Source organism: Thunnus thynnus, chromosome 22 (genome assembly GCF_963924715.1).
Source record: "Thunnus thynnus chromosome 22, fThuThy2.1, whole genome shotgun sequence".
Taxonomy (NCBI): Eukaryota; Metazoa; Chordata; class Actinopteri; order Scombriformes; family Scombridae; genus Thunnus; species Thunnus thynnus.
Genome location: NC_089538.1, coordinates 4,722,369 through 4,742,067, shown reverse-complemented (window position 1 = coordinate 4,742,067; position 19,699 = coordinate 4,722,369). Strand labels below are relative to the sequence as shown.

At 40.4% G+C, this 19,699-nt stretch overlaps 1 long non-coding RNA gene across 6 annotated transcripts in view; it reads right to left on the bottom strand.

The window, feature by feature from the left end:
• LOC137174107 (uncharacterized) overlaps window positions 1–8,813 on the bottom strand; it is a 29,578-nt gene extending 20,765 nt beyond the window's left edge. For 4 of the 6 annotated variants that reach the window (XR_010925276.1, XR_010925277.1, XR_010925279.1 and 1 more), the window contains exons 1-3: window positions 8,687–8,795; window positions 8,532–8,604; window positions 7,877–8,000 (exon numbers count right to left, since the gene is read on the bottom strand). This is a non-coding gene — a long non-coding RNA (uncharacterized lncRNA). Of the gene's footprint in view, window positions 1–7,876; window positions 8,001–8,531; window positions 8,605–8,686 lie in introns of all 6 variants that reach the window. The other 2 variants (XR_010925280.1, XR_010925278.1) reach the window with 2 other exon arrangements.
• Window positions 8,814–19,699: the final 10,886 nt, after the last annotated feature.

The following is a 19,699-nucleotide window of genomic DNA, read 5'->3' as shown; positions in this document are numbered from 1 at the left end:
TATACCTCTTCTCAGAACTGTTGGGCATGGTTACAGACCGCATGATTGACATCCTCCCTATTAGTTTCGTTACACTTCAGGGGACAGGATAATAGACTTCTCATGACAATCATTTGACATGTCACAGGTGTAACTAATAGCATTAATGATGACATGTAGGTGTGCTGTATGTCATGCCAGTGATCCAGCACGCACAGTAACAGCTTTGTGACTGGAACTCCTAAATTGATATTATTAGTTACACCTATGCCTGAGTGATAAAATGATAGCGATATGTACCAGCAATATACACTTCATCAATAGCAATAAGAAAATTGTTCAATAGAATGTTCAATAGTTTCACTTAAATGCATTAAATGCAAAACGCCATGAAAACACATAACAAATAGTTCAGTTGAATGAACAAACCCCAAGCGTGCTCCCTCCCTGGCTCATAATCATCATATCCCTTGATAATGGAGCATGATAGGAGTGACACGCAAACAGCCAATCATTTAACATGCGTGTTTATTTCGGTTGCACCATCAACATGTAACACAGCGACAGAAATAATGTGAAGTGAGAAAAAAGTCAGGGACTAGCTAGTTAACTTAGAGTTAGCTAACTCCAGCACATTTACAATGATGTGGAAACTGAAATGTTAATTAATGTGCACTGTCCCTGGTAAATTAATTAAATAATTAATTAATTAATTAATTAATTAATCAATCAATAAAAAAAGGGTATCTATGACTTCAAGACTTCATACCCGCCACACTCACCTTAACCCTGACTCCTACTATATTGTCCAAACAGCTCCTCAATTTGTATTAAATCCCTCCACAACACATCATAATTACTCATTCATAGCAGGGTGTGTGTTGTGACTAAATGTTTACATCATCATGTTAGTGTACATCTCGCCCAGCAGGGCTTTCTAACATATGCTGGACAGTCAGCATGTGCAGCATCTACAGTGTGAATCCCAACAACCCCCTATATTCAGCAGCTCTCCCGGGGTGAGTGTCTGATCCGTGCTTCTCACCAAGATGCTCAGTAGGTTGGAGTGGGGGTTTTGTCTGATGACACTCGCACTGATCTGGGATCTGCTCCACCACCGGGGGGTCCCTCTATGGTGCTGCACTGGGCAAAAGCCTCCAACTTGCCTCCTTCTCATTCTCCATGTATTTACTTCACTTTCTGTCTATCTCTCTCTCTCCCCTTTTCTCTGGTCTTCCTCTCACTGTTATTTTCCCTCACTCCCTTCTTCCCTCTTTCACTCTTCTCTTACTTTCTCTCTCTCTTCACAAGATGCGTCACGGTGTTTAGACTAATTGACAGCACCTCTTGGGCATGACACAAATAGAGCCTCAATTTACAAGTCAAATATGTATAAGGAGCGGTGCGTGAATGGAAGGGAGCCAGGCAGAGCTGCGAATGCAGCAGGAAGGGGATGAAGAGGGTGGGGGGGGGTGTTGAATAAAATAACTGGATACAAGATGGTGAGCAAGGGCTGAAAATGGGGCATAGAGCGAGCTCCAGAAAAGTAAAGAAAGCCTTATACAGTGAGGATGTGTGTGTGTGTGTGTGTGTGTGTGTGTGTGTGTGTGTGTGGCTGCTCATTGAAGTTTGTCTTTTTGTCTGTATGTATGAGTGTGCTTGTGTCAGCGTGAACGCATGAGTGTCCATGCATGCATATGTGACTAAGTGTGTGCAGGCACAAGAGTGTATTTTTATACAGTAGGCGGTACGGGTTTGCCCATGCATGTGCGTGTAATATATAGGGGCACAAACATCAGTGTGTGTGCACGTGTGTGTATGAGAAAGTGGTTGTCACTGCATTGAAAAATCTAGACTGCGGGGCAGAGAGGAGGATGATGGATGAACAGGTAGGTGCCTCCAAACCTCCGCTGCTGGAATGAAGCCATACAAACACACCACACTTACCTATCAATCTGGCTGTCAGCAGATTACACCATCTGACACACATACAGTACACACTCGCAGAGAGAGAGAGAGAGAGTGTGTGTGTGTGTGTGCACGAAAGAGAGAATGCGATCGGAGTGAGTGAAAGGGAGAGAGAGGTGAGGAACAAAAGATGGAGAGATGTCAGGGAGGGAGGAGACAAACGTGCAGCGAGATTGCAAAATCACTCAGCTTCTGAGAGGGTTTGTGTGTTGATGAGTGTGTGTACGTGCGCACCCTCCGCCATCCCTCCCCTACTATTTTTGCCCAGTTACCATGGCAACCATCATCCTTATGCTTGTGTGCATGTGTTTGGGAATTGAAAGTCAACGTCTAGGCTCGCAAAAACTGCATTGTCCACACCTCAAAGCTGAGCTCGCCCCATCAGCTCTGAGCACCGTGGTGACTGAACAAAGCTAAAACGACTCCCAAAAACACACTTCACCAATAATCCCCCTCCACACCCGACCCTGACCCCCACCGGCCTTAGATAATCATTCACAGTTTGAGATTATTCATGGCCTCAGTTATGTGGAACAAATTAAGGACACATAGAATGACTAGGTGCTCATTAAGGTCTATTCCAGATAGGCTTCCATTATAGAATGCTTTAATTAAACTGCCGTGGCATTGAAGCGGCATCCGGCTGACCTCACCGCCTCCAAAGACACTTCAGCTCTATCATGCAACCAGGATCCACTCATTACCACCGATGCACTCTCACTGGGCTAATGAGTGTGTGTGTGTGTGTGTGTGTGTGTGTGTGTGTGAACGGGTGAAGAGCTTTTTGGGAAGTGATTTAGCTTTGTACCGCAGACCCGCCCGGCTGAGAAAGAAGATGTTAATGCACATTGTGTCCCAAACACTTTACATGTCATATTATATATATATATATTGTCATATACTTTACATGTTTTACATGTCCACACTGATACACAGAAAACAGAGTTTTTAAAATCTGCACTTTAGAAGGCGTTTTAAGAAATCTCTGTGTTACTGACTGTTTGTGTGTGGATGAGAGGCCAAACGTAGAGGAAAATGTTCATTTTGCAAAATATCCATATTAGTGTGAGCAAGGCCATAGTTAAACACAGTGGTCCAACCTATCTGACGTTTTTTGCTGTGATTATTTTATGTACTGTGTTGTTTTGCTAGTGTCTTTGATAAACCAAATCTACCCAACAGTGACATTTCACCGCCAGTTGGACTAACTGGTGGCTGTCTTTGTCATAGTGGGAAGCCGCCTTATCACTGCTTCACTCATTTATACTTACTTATGCTTACTTTTAATTACTTTTCTACTTACTGCTTATTCTTATTTACATATGCTTTTTTGTTTACTTCTTTACTTGCTTAAACTGACAAATATATTTTCTCCACACCATTAAATTGTATGTACATGATGCAGGGTTTTTACCCGAAGTTATTGTTGGATCTATATTGATTGGTTCTATAGCGTCAATGAGTGTCATTCAGTTATAGTTGTGCCCTGGTGGGGCGGCGGTTTGATCATAAACATAAAAGCCAAAGCTGATAATTACTGGTAACAACTCGGTTTGGTGTGAAAATTAATATATGTATTGTGAAACTGTGCCACCTGCCAGAAAATTGAATGCACGATGCCCCTGTGTGTGTGTGTGTGTGTGTGTCTGTACGTTTCTGCATCTGATTGTGTTACTGTAGCTGTGCACAAATGCAAGTGTGTTAATGGGTTTGTGTGCATACGCGCTGTACAATAAGTGTGAACACCTGCAGTGTGTAAACACATGTCTGAATGAGTGTGAGCACATTATATGCATCCATGTGAGACCAGTATATGGTTATGTATTTCTGGATGTGCTGTGTGTTGTCTGTCTGTCTGTGTGTGTGTGTGTGTGTGTGTGTGTGTGTGTGTGTGTGTGTGTGTGTGTGTGTGTGTGTGTGGGCATGAGAAGAACTCGTGTGTTTTCATGTACACTTTAGTATGTGTGCTCTTGTGACTAACCCACACACATCACTGAAGACACAGGAAGATGTAATGGCTTCAGCTAACATTTCAATATTTTCCAAGATGGCCACAATAAAAGAACACGAGTGAATAAAATGAAAATGTATCAGTAACATGAGCAGAAGGGAATGATGAAATCTAAAAGCTGAATAGGACTGGATAAGGCCACGTTCTGGCATGCCATATTGAATTACACCTTAAAATTGAGAAATATCACTGCTGCTCTGCTTTCTCAGTGTGCGATTGTTTATCAGAGCATTTCATATTGCTCACAAGTCTGAGTTAGAGGTCTGTTTGCAGCCAGGCAAGTGTCCTGTCTCACTATTTCATTGAAGGGGCTGTTGACCGTTGCAATTTACTGGCACAAAAATGAACTGATAGTTTCATCAGATGATATTCTCTGAGCATCAGTGAAATTAAAATGAGCCTGAATGATAACCATGACACAATTCATTTTGTAAGTCCAGTCGATGTAATTCTAGATTTTTTTTTTTTTTTTTAAACGTCTGCTTTGAAAACCGCTTTATAGTTCTCACCTGGAAAACTGCATTTCTATTATCACTAACAGGAAGGCTATGATTCAAAGGCACCTTAAAAGAAGTTGCATCTTTTTTTTTTGGGTGGTTGCTATCATCCTGCAGGTTCTCCATACCGTATCAAAAGATAAAATGAAACCATAAAAGTGATTGACAATAATGAAAATGTAGCAGAACTAGAACTAGACCTATACATTAACCAGGCCAATATATCGGCTGAGATTAGCTTAATGCAGATACTGTATATATAAGCAGAACTATGCTGATTTATGCCACAGTGACAATTACCATATTTGATCTTCTTACAAATCGGTATTTTCAGACGAGATCATTTCTCGTACTTACTGCTGTCTGTTAACTTACTGTCATCCAGCATTTAAAAACATGCACTTATGATATAAAGTATCAGTTATGTAAAGACAGAAAAATGGGGTTTCAAATAAAATCAACTACAAGTCTATTACTGAGATGTTTTTTATGCAACTTAATAAAACCGCACTGGAGTATTCAGTCAGTGCTTGCATATGTCTCTGTGGTTCCCCTGCTTGTGGGAGTTGGTTCACCAAAATGAAAAAGGGACATTTTTATGGTTTTCTGTTTGATTCTGACAACAAACTTGGATCAAGTAATATTTTTTTATTTTCTGAAAGTCTTTAAGTGCCGATAAAGCGTTCTGGGTAAGGCTATATCATTTGAAATATTCTGATGCTAATTGCCGATACCACATCTGCTTTTGTTTCTGCTACCAAAACAATACTCAAATATTCAATACTCAAAAAAGTAAGTCTGGAAAATAAAGGGTTTTAAGTGGATGCTTAAAATCATTAAATTTGGCAATGTATTCTATAAATGGCACTTACCATTGTTAAGAGAAAACATTAATTAGTAATAATAATAACTGATGCTTAGAAGCATTGCTTACATAATGTTTAATCTTAAAATCCTATTGATATATTCATAAGTACAAGGATTTTTGTTAATTCAGTTTTTTTGTACCTTAATTCTGCATTTTACTAAACTTATTTAAATTACATTAATATTAAATAATTAGATTTTAATCATTTACATTTATATAATGTGGTTTCAGTTTACATCCAAGTACAGCCAAAGCTTAAGCATTACAAATATAGTGACATTTTTAGAAAGGTGAATATATTCAGACATATTTATAGGTGACAGATAAAACTACAAGACGTCTTTTCCTTATAAACTCACTGTCAGTTTTATCAAATTGTCCAATAAATGTCAGAAAACGCCTCTATCTACAACACCTCTTAGCGTCACAGTTCATAAACCATTAGTTGTTCAGATCTGTGTCTCACTGGATATGTTAATTGTAAAGGCTCATTATACATTCTGAATGTGTAACAAATCCATTCCCAGGATGGGGTCTGAGCCTCCCAGAACCCTCTCGTGATGTTAGCTGACATTCAGATCAACGGCATTGTTCAAGTTTTCCAAATATGCTTTAGTCCAACCAAAGTGAAATTATTCTGCTCTGCATGGACATTTACCCTTACAAGCATAAACCCCTTTGTCTTTCATTTGGCCCCTGTCTGTCACATATGCAAATGAGCATAATGATAACATCACATAGGATCTCACTCTGAGTCTCTTGAGATCTAATTTACTCAAACATTTTATCATCACCCTCAGATGTAAACACTCAAGATTCACATGCTACAAAATATGAAGGCGTGAAAGCTGCTTCATAAAAATCTGCTTGGATTTCAGCATCAACATCCTTCTAATTGCAAGTTATTCCTGAATATATAATTGTCAAACTCCTCCACCTGGCTACTGCAAAGTTATCACCAACGCGACAGAGAACCTTTATTAGAGCTATTAACAGAACAAACATAATTAAACTCAGAGGAATCTATTACTTCTACTTTTCAATCACTGTTACATAAAGCCAGCTATTGGATGCTAACATAGACACATAACACAGTTCCAAGCTTTAGTAGTTATTAACTGTCTAAAGAGCAATATCTCCAGTCTGCTGTCACATTGCACTCATCAGTTACAGTCTCAGAGTGAGACATGATGAAACAATAACTGTAAATGATAAATAATGACACCTACATCCTCAGTGAGAGGTAAAATGACTATAAAATCTTCATTACAATAATGGAAACCTTGGGAATGGCCACTCGGAGAAATCTCCTTCCTACATCAGCAGACTGCAGTGGATGCACAAATCACAAATGTCACTCCAAGCTGAAGTCAAAACTTGGCAGCCCTGGCTAATGTTAGCTACTTTAACTTAATTGTGCTAACAGGGCAGGTATCATTAACATGTAACATTAAACTTACAGAAATATTGCAATATTGCTCTCCGACTCAGTGTGAGCCAGGGAGAGCAGCAGGTGAGCCAACTGTCAATCACAGCTGTCAATCAACGCCCACACGGCACACATCAAAGCTACTATATGTCTTCAAATCTTATTAACGGAGCAATAATTTCCAAAATGACCATCAGCACACTTATTGGAGGGCCTGAATTTAGAGAATCGAGACAATAATGACTCGTTGAAAAAAAGAGTGACTTAGTATTTCTAGAAAGAAGTTGAGGCTTTTTAAATGAGAGTCAGTTAGAGCATCTAGCAGCCGTCAGTGGCACTTCACGGTACTTCCACATTGGCTCCAGCCTCAAGCCATGGTAGTTGTTGACTTGCATCAACACAAACTCTGTGTAGCATATGGCTCCTAACACTACTAGTTAGTAAGGATTACAATTATTTTGGACCAGACTCAGAGGATACCAGATTCAAACAGGAGGCAGAAAAAAGCTATTTGCAATATTCAGTGACCACATACAACAAGGAGATATTAACTGGTACCTTGCATTTTTAAACATAAACTAAATTAATTGACCATGGGTTCACTATATGGTTCGACTCAACAAATTTACTTTAGTTTCAATTCAGCAACAAATTACTTCTTTTGTCACTTTTTCTTTGGTTTTGAACCACTGAGTTCTTCTCAACTACTTTTCTTTTTGACTGTGTGCGCACTAATGTAGGTAATCTCAATTCTCAATATTTGGATCCAACATTGGAAAGGTAACAATATTAAAACAATTCCTGGTTCAATATTATCACTTCACAACTCACTTCAACCTTACAATGGTTCGCTATTCATTGCACCAGCAATAACAAAATCACTGTAACAAACACACAATAATACACCATATCAATAATATGGATACTCAGTCCACTCACATAAACAACTGATGGTTATGACTCATTCCTTCCACAGGCACAGGGAATATATTTGAAGAAGAATGAAGAAGGTAAGTGTCTTTTCCAAGTCAAGGCAAAAAAGGTAAAGTCAGAGTCTGGGGTTCAGAGTTGTGCAAGTGGTGCTGGGAGTTGAGTGTAAGAGTGGTGCAGCTTATGATGTTTACCGTGGCAGGAGAGAGGTAAGGTTGGCAGTTCTCAGCTCCGGGCTCTTCGATTCAGGGATCTTCAGTCCAACGTCTCGTCTGGTTTGGCTCGCCATCAACTTCAAATCAACTCAAAAAACCTGACCTGCAGTCATTGAATGTCTAATTAATCAATTGCCATTCTGATTTGTCAGGAATGGTTAATTCCTAAAACTACAACAAAATATATACATATAATGTAAATTGTACGAGCAACACATTTTAAATAACCTTTACAGTAAATACATTTCTGAGTAAAATTAAGTGCGAAATTTACACACTATATTCTTATGTCTTCTGTTCTTTTTTTTTTTTTTTTATCAAATTCACTTTACCAATTAAATAAAATACCCGACAAAACATAATTTAATATGTTGCTTCGGTATTCAACAGTTCAGTAGCTTTATCAGCCACAGAAAACATTGACCAATTAAACAGTCTACATGTCACGTTTTCATATTTTTTCCAGTTGAGTTGTCAAACAGTTTTACTTTAGTTGAGCTCTACTGTCGGCTAATTGCACTGTTCAGCACTCAATGCTAATTTTGTTAGCTCTAGGCCCATTCGCTTGAACTAACTAGCTTAGCCTAGCATCGTGTGGCGCAGCATTTTATTATTTACTTTTACTACGACTCACCAATTCGGGATTTCCTCTCTGTCACTCGGCAGGCTTCATTGACCCGGGCCTCTCTCACACACACGTCTACAAGCTTACAAAAAAGTACAGGCTGTTACTGTTCTGCTTTGACAACATTATATGGTGTTTTTACTGTTTTATCTGAGTTAACTTACATTTTTACCATTTAGCCGTATATCCCCTTCACACAGCGTCACCCAGCGTCTGACTAGCGCATGCTGTCTAGCCGGCCAACGGTGCTGCGGACCTGTATTCTGATTGGCTAAGTTACTTCCGTGTTGTTAACGCTTTGTGATCTGAGGCATGCACTGAATAGGATGTTGGGTCAGCGATGTAACTTCAGGTTTAACTCTGGGTTTTCAGTACTACGAGAGTGGTTTACTTCTTACCAGGGTACATCACCATGGTAACTTATGCTGAACAGCCAAAGTGCTCCGGAGCAGGTTAACTTCAGTGGATTGGATCACAACCTGTCAACACTCCAACCAGTGTCCAATCAGTTCACTGGAAAAAAAAGAACCACCATTCCCAAGAACCCGACATGTCAGCAGTCCTGAATTACAATAAAGTGACAAGTAAAAAAGAGCAATATATATTTTTATAGGTCAGTGGAGACGTTTTATTGTTCCAGGCTTTCTATTTCCACTCTGGTTTTAAAACAGAGCTTCTAACAAACGGAGAGACTGTTTGCTAAACAATAATGATGATTTTAACTGCATTTTAATTGTGCAAAGTTTATTTTATCCCCAGAGTGACAGCTGACAGTGTGGATGATTTTACACTCTGATTCCAGCACTGCAGCTCAGAATAACATGAGACAACTATGTGATGATAATTGGAAATAAAAACAAAAGATTGTCTTTTAATAGAAAAATAATCCACACACTGTTAATTGGCTCCCATGATTATAAATGCAACATTTGGGTCAGATAGACCTCATCAGTTATTAACTACTTTTCCTCTCTTTGCTTTGGTAGCAGAAACAGTCTGGCATTACTTTTAAGTCTTTTTATGTGACATATTCAGAATGGTTTCTTCATCATCCAACTAAATATCAAAAAATACTCACTCTATACTGAAGTCATATATAGTAATTCCTACATGTATTTTAAGCCTTAACCTACTTTTAATATGTGGAAATTATTTCTAGTGTTTCTACATCTTCTTATTCTGTAGTATGATTACAGGCTCGTTTATATTTCACTTCATTGACTATGACTTTTTGATTTGAATTTTGATATGTCCAACACATCTAGTCTGATCTAATTATGTCATCTAATGAAGCTGGAAGTTGTTCAACCCTTTGCTGTGTTTAATACTTTTTGTCTGGCCAGTTGCTGAATAGACAGCGACAGACTAGAGTGAGAACTCCATAATTTTAAATTAAGTCGATATTTTGAGTTATTTACTTCATCATTCAAGTAACTTGGTGTTTATTTTATCTGTTCTTTGAACGAATTACTAATGTAGCCTACTCTGATATTGTGTTGAACATAGGTCATGTCAGTGGTTAACATGGTTTTATAATGGATATAATAATCGACTGTTAGCATGGCCGACTATCGATTAAATAAATTGCTTAAAATTTGCATTCCTATAGCAAACAGTTGCTTATTCACACATTTTGCAGATATTGAGCTACATTATCATTTATATGGAGTCATGTTTCTGGCCACCAATATTTTTTCTGTCTCCACCAACTCCTGAGGGAAATATCTGGCTCCTTAACTGCTAAATGTTCCACTATGTTCACCAGCTAATAGCTAACTTTGTCTATTGAGTTTATCAGAGCTGTTTCACTGAAAAGAGCTGCCTGTTGTAGCTGAAAACTACACTAATGAGAGCAGTGAGAGTGAACCAAAGCAATAAAGTTGTAGACCGTAAAACTTAAAACAATGAGCTGAAAAATGCTACAATGCTCCTTAGAGTTGAGGGTATGAGTTGAAGAGTTCAGTGATAATCTATTAGATTGTGATTGCCACTTTTTTTTTTTTTTTTTTTAAAAAAAAAAGGTCAGACCAATTAAAATATAATGAAAATAAATATGTTTTGAACCTAGATTGGCCTAGAAGACTTAGTATAGCAACTGTTATAAAGGAAGAGAAAAGGATAAGCAAAAGATTTACAACCTACAACATTCTTTCTGACAGCTAGGGCAATGCTAGCTAGGGTGGATATAGAAAAACAATTTAACTCTACCTTGGATGTATGTATTATGATATTAAAACCCTCCCTTCTGCCAATCCATTGAAGTCCATTTAACTGTTCTAAAGCTGGTTAAATGAGCGAGCTACCAATTAGGGTTGGGCAATAAGATTACATACACCATGACATTATAGAAATTTCACTTTAATATCCCTTGTTGCATGTGGCTGTTGAGGGCAGTGCTGCAAATCAGTGAGCACCTTTAAAAAAGGTGAAGTTTTCAGTGGAGTATTCCTTTAAAAATATAGCTTGGCCAAGCCAGACATTAGTAATGCTCAAACAAAGGATGAATCTGTGTCTCTGTTGCAACTTATAATTAAGATTTTAAAGTCACATTTTTAGAATAGGAATACTGGTCATGGTGCATCTTTTAAGTACCGCAAGTGCTTACATTGACACTAGCAGGCTTGCCAAATGCAAGCTGGGATAGGATCCACCTCCCTAAAACAGTGGAAAAATGGATGAATGATACTAGTAGAAGTCATAAAACCAATACTCCTGTGATCAATATTTTAAGTACAAGTCATGTAAGTGAGATAGAGTAGTGTTGGCTGTGGTAGCTTATTTATTTAGCTTTACTTGTATTTATGCATTCATTTATGTGAATGATAAAACTATACTGTTGTAAACTATTCTACACTGATTGATGAAAAAAGTGAACTTAAAAAGCCAGAACAACAATGAGAAGGAGGAGGTGGAGAGGGACAATAAAGGAAACCAGCACACATTAAGCACGGAGGTGGGTCAACTCATGAGGTCTATATACAGCCAACAACTCAACCAATTTATTATCTTCTAAGCGGGATGAATGGACTTCCCGGATTTCATTTGGATAAGAAATGAGGCACAGCAACAAAAACCAATCCGTCATCATTTCCCTGTGCTCAGGACAGGCTATGAATGGCTCTTAAGAGCACCATTTATTAAAGCTTACGCTGTACTGTATACCCCTGGTTCCTTTTAAGATGTTCAATTGCACCACCGCTGGTCATGAATCAGGACATGGACTCTCAAATCCCCCGGGACAAAGTCTCAGGGAGAAAAATGAACTGCACCATCAGCCCTCTGCAGTAGCACAGCCTGCTGGCGGTGATGATATCATCATATTCCTCATCTTTAGGCTCAGTTTTGTTCTTCATGGTATTGGAGGAACAAATCTCAGTCAGTTTATTCTCTTTTTCTCCTTTACTATCACCTTCTACCACCATCTGTCTTTTCTGCCCTTTGATTTTCTGACAGATCAATGTTTTATTTAACTTATTCTGCTTTGTAGTACTGAAGCCAAATATCTGCTTCAAATTAAACCCTGACCAATACACCAGCTTATCCCAGGCACCCTAACAAGAGTGTTGCAGTGCAGAAATGCCAAAGATATGTTTATAGTAAAGAAGTCCATTTAGTAGCTGTTCTGGAGCCTTTTGAATATAGTCATCATCAGTATTTGAGGTCATTTAGAAACAGTGTCACCATTCCATAGAGAACAGTGATTTTTCAATTGTAAAATTCTATCTTAAAATAGATAAAATCTATTTTATCTAATTAGCAGTACATTAAGTAAATGTATGTACATTTTAAATCCTGTGTCTTTATGTGTCTTTGATGAAAAAAGTCAACTAATAGATCTTTATCTGCCTCAAAATCCAGTATGGGTCACTCTTATATTTCATGTTTCATTCTGCTAATTTTGCACCGCGTGTGAAGATGGGCTGGTGATTGACCCCTCTGATTAAAATCAAGTAAGGATATTGTGATTTCTCTGAATGCATTTGTCATCTGACCTTTCTTGACACACATCTGCGATTAAAGAAAGTCTGTCTAACTGTGCTCTACTGATGGATACTTTGTCATAAAAAGATGAGTGTGAGAAAAATTATATCTTGGCAAGACAAAGCGACAGCTTGATTTATAGACAGTCTCATGTCATCGTCAATTACAGCAGAGATAACTTATGAGTAGTTAGAATACCTTGTGCTGCTGTTCCTGAATTGGCTGAAGCCAATACAATGTAGAGAAATACATTAGAAGTCAAACTCACATCCATTATTAAATTAACCTAAAGATCTGATCATCCACAATGGATCCACATTACAGTGCTTAGACCAAACCTTGTGTCCAGTACGGCTGAGTTATTTTTATCCGTCAGCTTGCAGAGTTACATTTGAGCTTCTTGTGCCTTTTACAGCCAGCAGCCTGCAGGAGAGTGTAACTGCTGACATACAGTATCCAATGAGATTTATCCCCCACCGTTGGGGACTTCTCAAGCTAAATTAGCAGCAAATATCTGCTGTCTCGGCCCGTTTTTGTCACAACAATGAAGCATGTAATTGTTCTGTACACATGCACGAAGGCCAACTGCAATATTTACCCTGCAAACACTTCTCCCTCTCAAGTCTTTCATGCATGCAGGCACATTTATTCAGGGCTCTCTTATCGGGTGCCACAAAACAGTCAGGTTTTGTGGCGGCCTTGTGCTGTGTAATTGTTTGTGCACTGCTGGCGTGCACTTCACAGTCCTATCTCGGACATGCTCCTGTTGAAGTAGGTTAGTTGAGAAATCAAGCAAGAGGATGGATGATTTTTTTTTTTTTAATGTAACGATATGGGCCCATGAAAGGCAACCAGGACATGTGGCCAATTTGACACAGAGACAGGTGAAGCATGTTGTGACAAATTGCAAAATGAATCTTTGATCAGTAGGAGGTTACTGCAGCAAATATCACCACCTCAGAATGTCTGAAGTAAGCCTTTTTAATATGTGTTAGTGTTTGTGCAAAGTCCATAACAATAGCGGGAATTATTGGGAGTCACAATGACATTTTTTCATGCTTCCTTTCTTCTTGCCTTGATACTCGCTCTGTTATGATAAGGAGTGAAGACTGACAACTGTGTAATGTTTTAATTCTGCATACATTTCCATAAAGACCTTTTGTCTGAAATTTCCATGATCTCAATCTGTCAATCACCCCTCCTCAGTTATGTGTGCAGCTCTCTGTGGTGGGAGGACTGACTTTCCCTAAAAACATCATTAGTCAGCCCCGCCATGCAAAGCTATTTCTGACAGCAGCTCATCAAGGAGGCTTGAGATGAGTGAAGAGAAGGAAACACATGCTCAACCTCTGACCCGATGCACTGTTGTACAATTCCCTAACAGTGTGAGATGGGAAACCACAGCGGCAAACTGGCAGGCTACAGTGATAACAAATAGAATAGATTAGTGCACAAAGTCTCATGTGATTATGTGCTGCAGTAGCTGCCCAGGAGGCAGCTGTGCACTTACACATTGCCCTCTGGTGGCTACATCTGCACAAACATAACTGACTGGATATCCTCCTCAGTCTGACAAATGCATGTAGGGAAAGATTTATCTTTTAATTCAGAGCATGCAACTCTATTTTGTTTTAGTGATGCTTCCACTTTCACTATGACTAAATGTATACAGTATAACAGACAACAAACACTTTCATCTACTGGCTGTATGACTACATTTTGTCTTGTCCTAAATTTTGGTTCAGTATTACAGAAAATGAGCTCTGTTATCCTTGGCTTGAGATGTCTTGGTTTTCCATTATTACAGCACTGGGGACATCTTTGTTCCGGTGTCAGTTTGCTGTAAGCCAGTCTTATCAGACAACTGGCTTTTTTTCCTCCCTGGCTCACTCACTACCAGCAAAAGGACTTTCTGTAATTTGGCTGTGTGAGCACATATCACACATCAGATTGGCACACAACAGATTTAAAGCCTGAGGTTCTGACATTTTCTAATAGAGAGGCTGGAAATAGCAAAGATTTTGTGGATGGAGTTCTTATAGAAATAGTGGAGATCTTGTGTACACTGCTGCTACTGTTTTTCAAAATCATGGTTGTAAATGTCTCCCTTTTCAAATTTTAGTTTGACTGTTTACAGCTTTTTTGAGGGGGGAGGCCATATTTAGGAGGTTATAGCATGTTAAATACCTCTAACAGCCCACAATTGTATTATAATATAGATAGATATACTAGTATTATATATTTTCAAAAAGACGAATGCAAATATGGACACATATATATACACATAAGTGAACTGACTGTTTAACACTGAGATAGAAAAACATTTCTTTTAATGGTTATATCTTTCAGCTCCTCAGCTGGACCGAATCTTATGATGCAAATGTTAATTTTGCCATTTTCAGTGTAGAAAGAGAAGCTCATCCTGACCTCAGCGGTCTCTCGGAAACTATTTCTAAAGCTAATTAGAACCTTTTCATGTGGGTTTATATTTAACATGGGCTTGCTGATTTGATTAACACCACCTACATTTATGAGAATGAGTTTGTGACCTCCTGAGAATTACCTGCATCCCTGCAGCAGAAAATATTTTTCTGTTTTTATGCTGGCTGTTTTTATGCTTACATAACTGCTTCAGTAGACAATCCTGGATTGGAAAATAAAAGTGAAGCTTTAGATTTAGGAACTAGTATGAAGCACAGTTTCAGTTCAGTGATATGTTTGTGGAGATCTTGCATAAAGGGCTCATCTCAGATCATGCCACACCAGTGGGGTATTTTTGTTTTAATACAGTGATGGTTGTGTCTACATGGAGAACCTTATTTATCAAGAGCAAAATTTCATTAAAGTGCAGTACAGCAATAACACCCACTAAAGATCTAAGTAAATAAACAGATTTTGGCACACTTATTGCTTAAATCACACTCAATAAAATGACTAATTTGCAATCTTTCTGAGAACTGATGTAAACATTTACAGCACCTTTCAACAGATTGTGAATTCTGCAGCTCAATAGACTCACTCATGGGACTCAGACCAGACCTTAGGGTGGAATGCAGGGTTCGGGCGCGGCACAAAGTGTGGCATTCTGTAATGGGGAGTAACCCTACAAGCACCTTTAAGAAACTGAGCAATAAGGTCGCAATAACCCTCTGCCATTTTCCGAGGTCCAACATCGCTGCCTTTATCGCTGTAACTATTCCCCTCAAAGTTGAGGGAGACTTGCACACCTCCAACATTTCCTGGAGGAACTGGAGGATGTCATGGGCCATGCAGGAGAGGAGATCCACCTGTCTCAAGTTACATCATGATTGAAACACTCCCAAACAATAGAAATATGCTGCCCTAGTTGATGGAGCCCGGGCTCATTGCAGAGTGCCAACCACAGACTGGGGCGATCCATGGGTATAAATTTTGGCCCTCTCAGGGGCCAGGTCCAAAGCCTTAGCCCCTGGGGAAAAGGATGAAAAAGAGTCCTATGGGCCTGGTACAGGAACAAGAACAGGGGACTCCCAGGGGTGTCCTTGAAGGAGGGGTGCAATTGCCGAGAACCAGATCATCTGGGGACAATTGGGGGTCAACTCTTCTACCTGGACTCTCTGTAGGAGTGGATGCAGGAGGATGGGAGGAAAGGCATACAGAAGGCCCTGTGGCTACTGATGTGCCATTACATCCATGCCCAAGTGAGGATCGTCTCTCCCTCTGGAGAAATAGAGGGGACAGTGAACTGTCTCCCTGGAGGTGAAGAGATTGGCTATTGCTGTACCAAAGCAGTCCCAGATCTCACTTACAACCTCAGGATGCAGCCTTCATTCTCCAAGGCAGGATCCGCCCCATTAACACCAAGAGGTGGAGGCACAACATCCAGATTACCCTGGCCCCCAAACAGAACTGGGACAAGCAAGCCCTGAAGGCAGCCTGTTTTCCTGGTGTTAGGGAAAGAGTTCCTGCCCTGGCATCCAAACACATGCCTAGGAACTGCATGGACTGTGTGGACTGGAGCCTGCTCTTCCTTCTGTTGAGGCGCAGGCCCAGGTGCTCTTTGTGTTGCAGGAGCTGGGTCACACTGTTGTGGCACTGCTCCTCCAAGTGAGCACACACCAGTCAGTCATCCAGGTAACTGAGGATGCAAAGACCTTCCCCCCCTGGGTTCTGAGAACCATCAGGACTGAGGGGAAGGCTTGAGGGGTCCTGGCCCCATCTATTTAGCTGACCATGTTTGGGTTTGCAGCCATGTTAGGTCAGAGCCACCCTCCTCCATCTGTTTGGTCAGCAGGCACTGATACAAGGCTAGCCCCCGTGTTAACCAGCTGTCCCTGAATTGCCACAGCTTCATGCATTCTGGCAAGCATGGCATCCATCATTTTCGTGTTCCTTGCTTGGGCAGCACAACTTCCCCAAGACTGACTTGGTGAGGGACACCAAGGCCCCTAAAGCCTGATCCATGGGTGGTGGTGTTACACAGTCAATCCTCTCCTGACCATGCACACATGCCAGCTGTTGACATAGACCCAACCAGTGATGGGCTCCAGATGGTTTAGCAATTTGTCTGAGTACCAGTTCCTCCACATCAGGAGTAATGAGTAATGAGTAATGTGGCCTGAGTAATGAGCTGGTGATAGAGGGGAGGTGATTGCTCCTGCACCTGTTCCTCCTCTACCTGCCTTACCTCTACACACACCTGACTCAGGGGTAGGTCGTCGCCCTCTGAATCAAACCCCAGGATGTCAATTTACCCTTCATCTGATGCATCCAATACAGGGCACACCACATCCTGCTCCTCCCGTCCTGGTCGGGTGGAGGTGGGGTGCTGAGCAGTAGATGGGGCTGTCCCTGTAGCCACAAAGGAGGACAATGTCAACCCTTTCCTGGCAGTCACACCCAGGGTATGAGGTGATTGAGACTCTACCCTCACTTGGTCATTACAAACCACCACTCTTGGCTGCTTTGCCTCTGTCTGCTGCAGCTGCCCAATGAGAGTGGCTGGATGTTTGCGAGAAAATGCTAGAGCCCTAGTCTCCCTAACTCTACCTAACAGGATAAAACAATTCATGCAGGAGGCCAAGTCCTGGCTGGCCATGCATGCATGGTCCAGCCCTAAACAATGCATACATTGATCATGACCATCCTCCATAGGCATTCTTATCCCACAGCCCAAACAGGTGTGTCCTACTGGGCTTGTCATTTTCTCAGCAAAATAAAACTATGTGAATGCTTGTGAACTAAAAGAAAAGTATGCACTCAGTGGCACTATTCATCCTCCATACATTCAACATGCAGACATGGAAGCCCAAGTTGACCATGGAGGCATGTCAGTCACATGACTTTGTCCCGTTTCTTTAGTTTCCCCTTGGGAATAACCCACGGCTAAAGTATGCCCATTTGTGTGATCCGACTAGGTTGGACTTCACAAGAGATTATGGCCATGAGTGTCAGATGGTGCTGCCGTTGATACACACAAGCCACACTTGGCCACAGTAGTGTAGCAATCAGCTGAGAAGCACGCCTGTCACTACCTCCAACAAGGTCAGATTTCACAGGAGACAATGCCTATGCAAGCATACCAGCAAGCCAATCCTGCAAGCTGACACGTTTTCAACAGCCTGTGTAGGAAAGACAATGCAGTGATCCAGAGAGGGGCCTGTAGACCAGCTCTCCTTCTTACAAGGTAAGTGGACGACGCTGATGCCAAAACACACATACACAACTTAAATGCTCTCAAGATACACACACGTCTGACTGCTTGACCGTGGAAATCAAGGAATTAAAGAGGCCATGCATGTGTAGCTTTTATATGACTACGGGTGGCCACCACAGGTGAAAAGAATAAACCACGTCAGCTGCTCTCATGGGGGTCAGTCCCCATACATATGGAATATGTAAGGCGGAGAGATAGTCTTGACACAATAGAGAACATTATTTATCAACAAAAATGTTGATAGTTGATTTACTCTTTTAAGTCATCTATTTTGCAAAAATGCCAAAACAAGCAATTTCAATACATCACCCAGGGCTCTGAGAAATTATGCTGACCATTTTTTCACTCTTTTCTCACATTTTATAAGCAAACAATTGATCAAAAATGCATATTACAGCCCTTAAAATGTGATAGAAAGCTACAAGAATCATTGCATATTGCAGCAATGTAAATTTGTGAAAAAATCAGCTTTTACACTTAACTATAGATTGGTAAAAGTGCAAACACACACACACACACATACCACACACCAAGTCCACTTCATCTCCGCAGAGTCCATCTCAACCTAAATGAATGCTGTATTCCTACAAAAACATCTTGTCAAGTCCAAAAACATTAAGTCTTAGATGGCTACAATTTTACATGAGAAACTCAAAAGCACCCTCTATAGGTCTACAGCTTTCATCAGTACTGGATTTAATCAGCTAGGGAACATCAGAGGAGATACATCAACTTGCTCAATGCACATATGAGAATCATGTCCCATACAGGCTACCTGTGGGTGACCTTCTTTGACAACTTGCAACTCACAACAAGCTCACCTTCCAGGAGCAAATTAAATTCTTCACAGACCACCTGGTATTTGCTAGTAAAACATTGGTCATAGAGCACAGAACCTGTTGCAGTGTTTATTACAGTCTTACACTGAACAAGGTGTTTCCTCTTTGCCTCCTTCTGTGCAGTATTATCCACAAAGATAGTAAATTCCAATTCCAATTCAAATTTGGCACTGAGCACTACACATCATGGTTCTTGGTTCATTTTAAAGCTCCCATGTTTTGGAAAGCACTAAAAGTTGGTGGCAAAGGGATAGTTGTCTTTGGAAGCCACTGTTGCATCAGTATCTGTGCCACAAAAACAGTCACCATGTACTCCACTTTCTTTGATGTTTTCATCCCCAAGTGGTCCTCCAAATCTATCCCTAATGCAGCTGCCTTTGCTATATAGGCCTCACTCACTTTAATCAATCAATCAATCAATCAATTTTTATTTATATAGCGCCAAATCACAACAAAAGTCATCTCAGGGCACTTTTCACATAGAGCGGGTCAAGACCGTACCCTTTAATTTACAGAGACCCAACAATTCCACCATGACCAAGCACATGGCGACAGCGGTAAGGAAAAACTCCCCTTTAACGGGTAGAAACCTCAAGCAGAACCCAGCTCTTGGTGGGCAGCCATCTGCTTTGACCGGTTGGGTCAAGATTTTTGTTATCCAT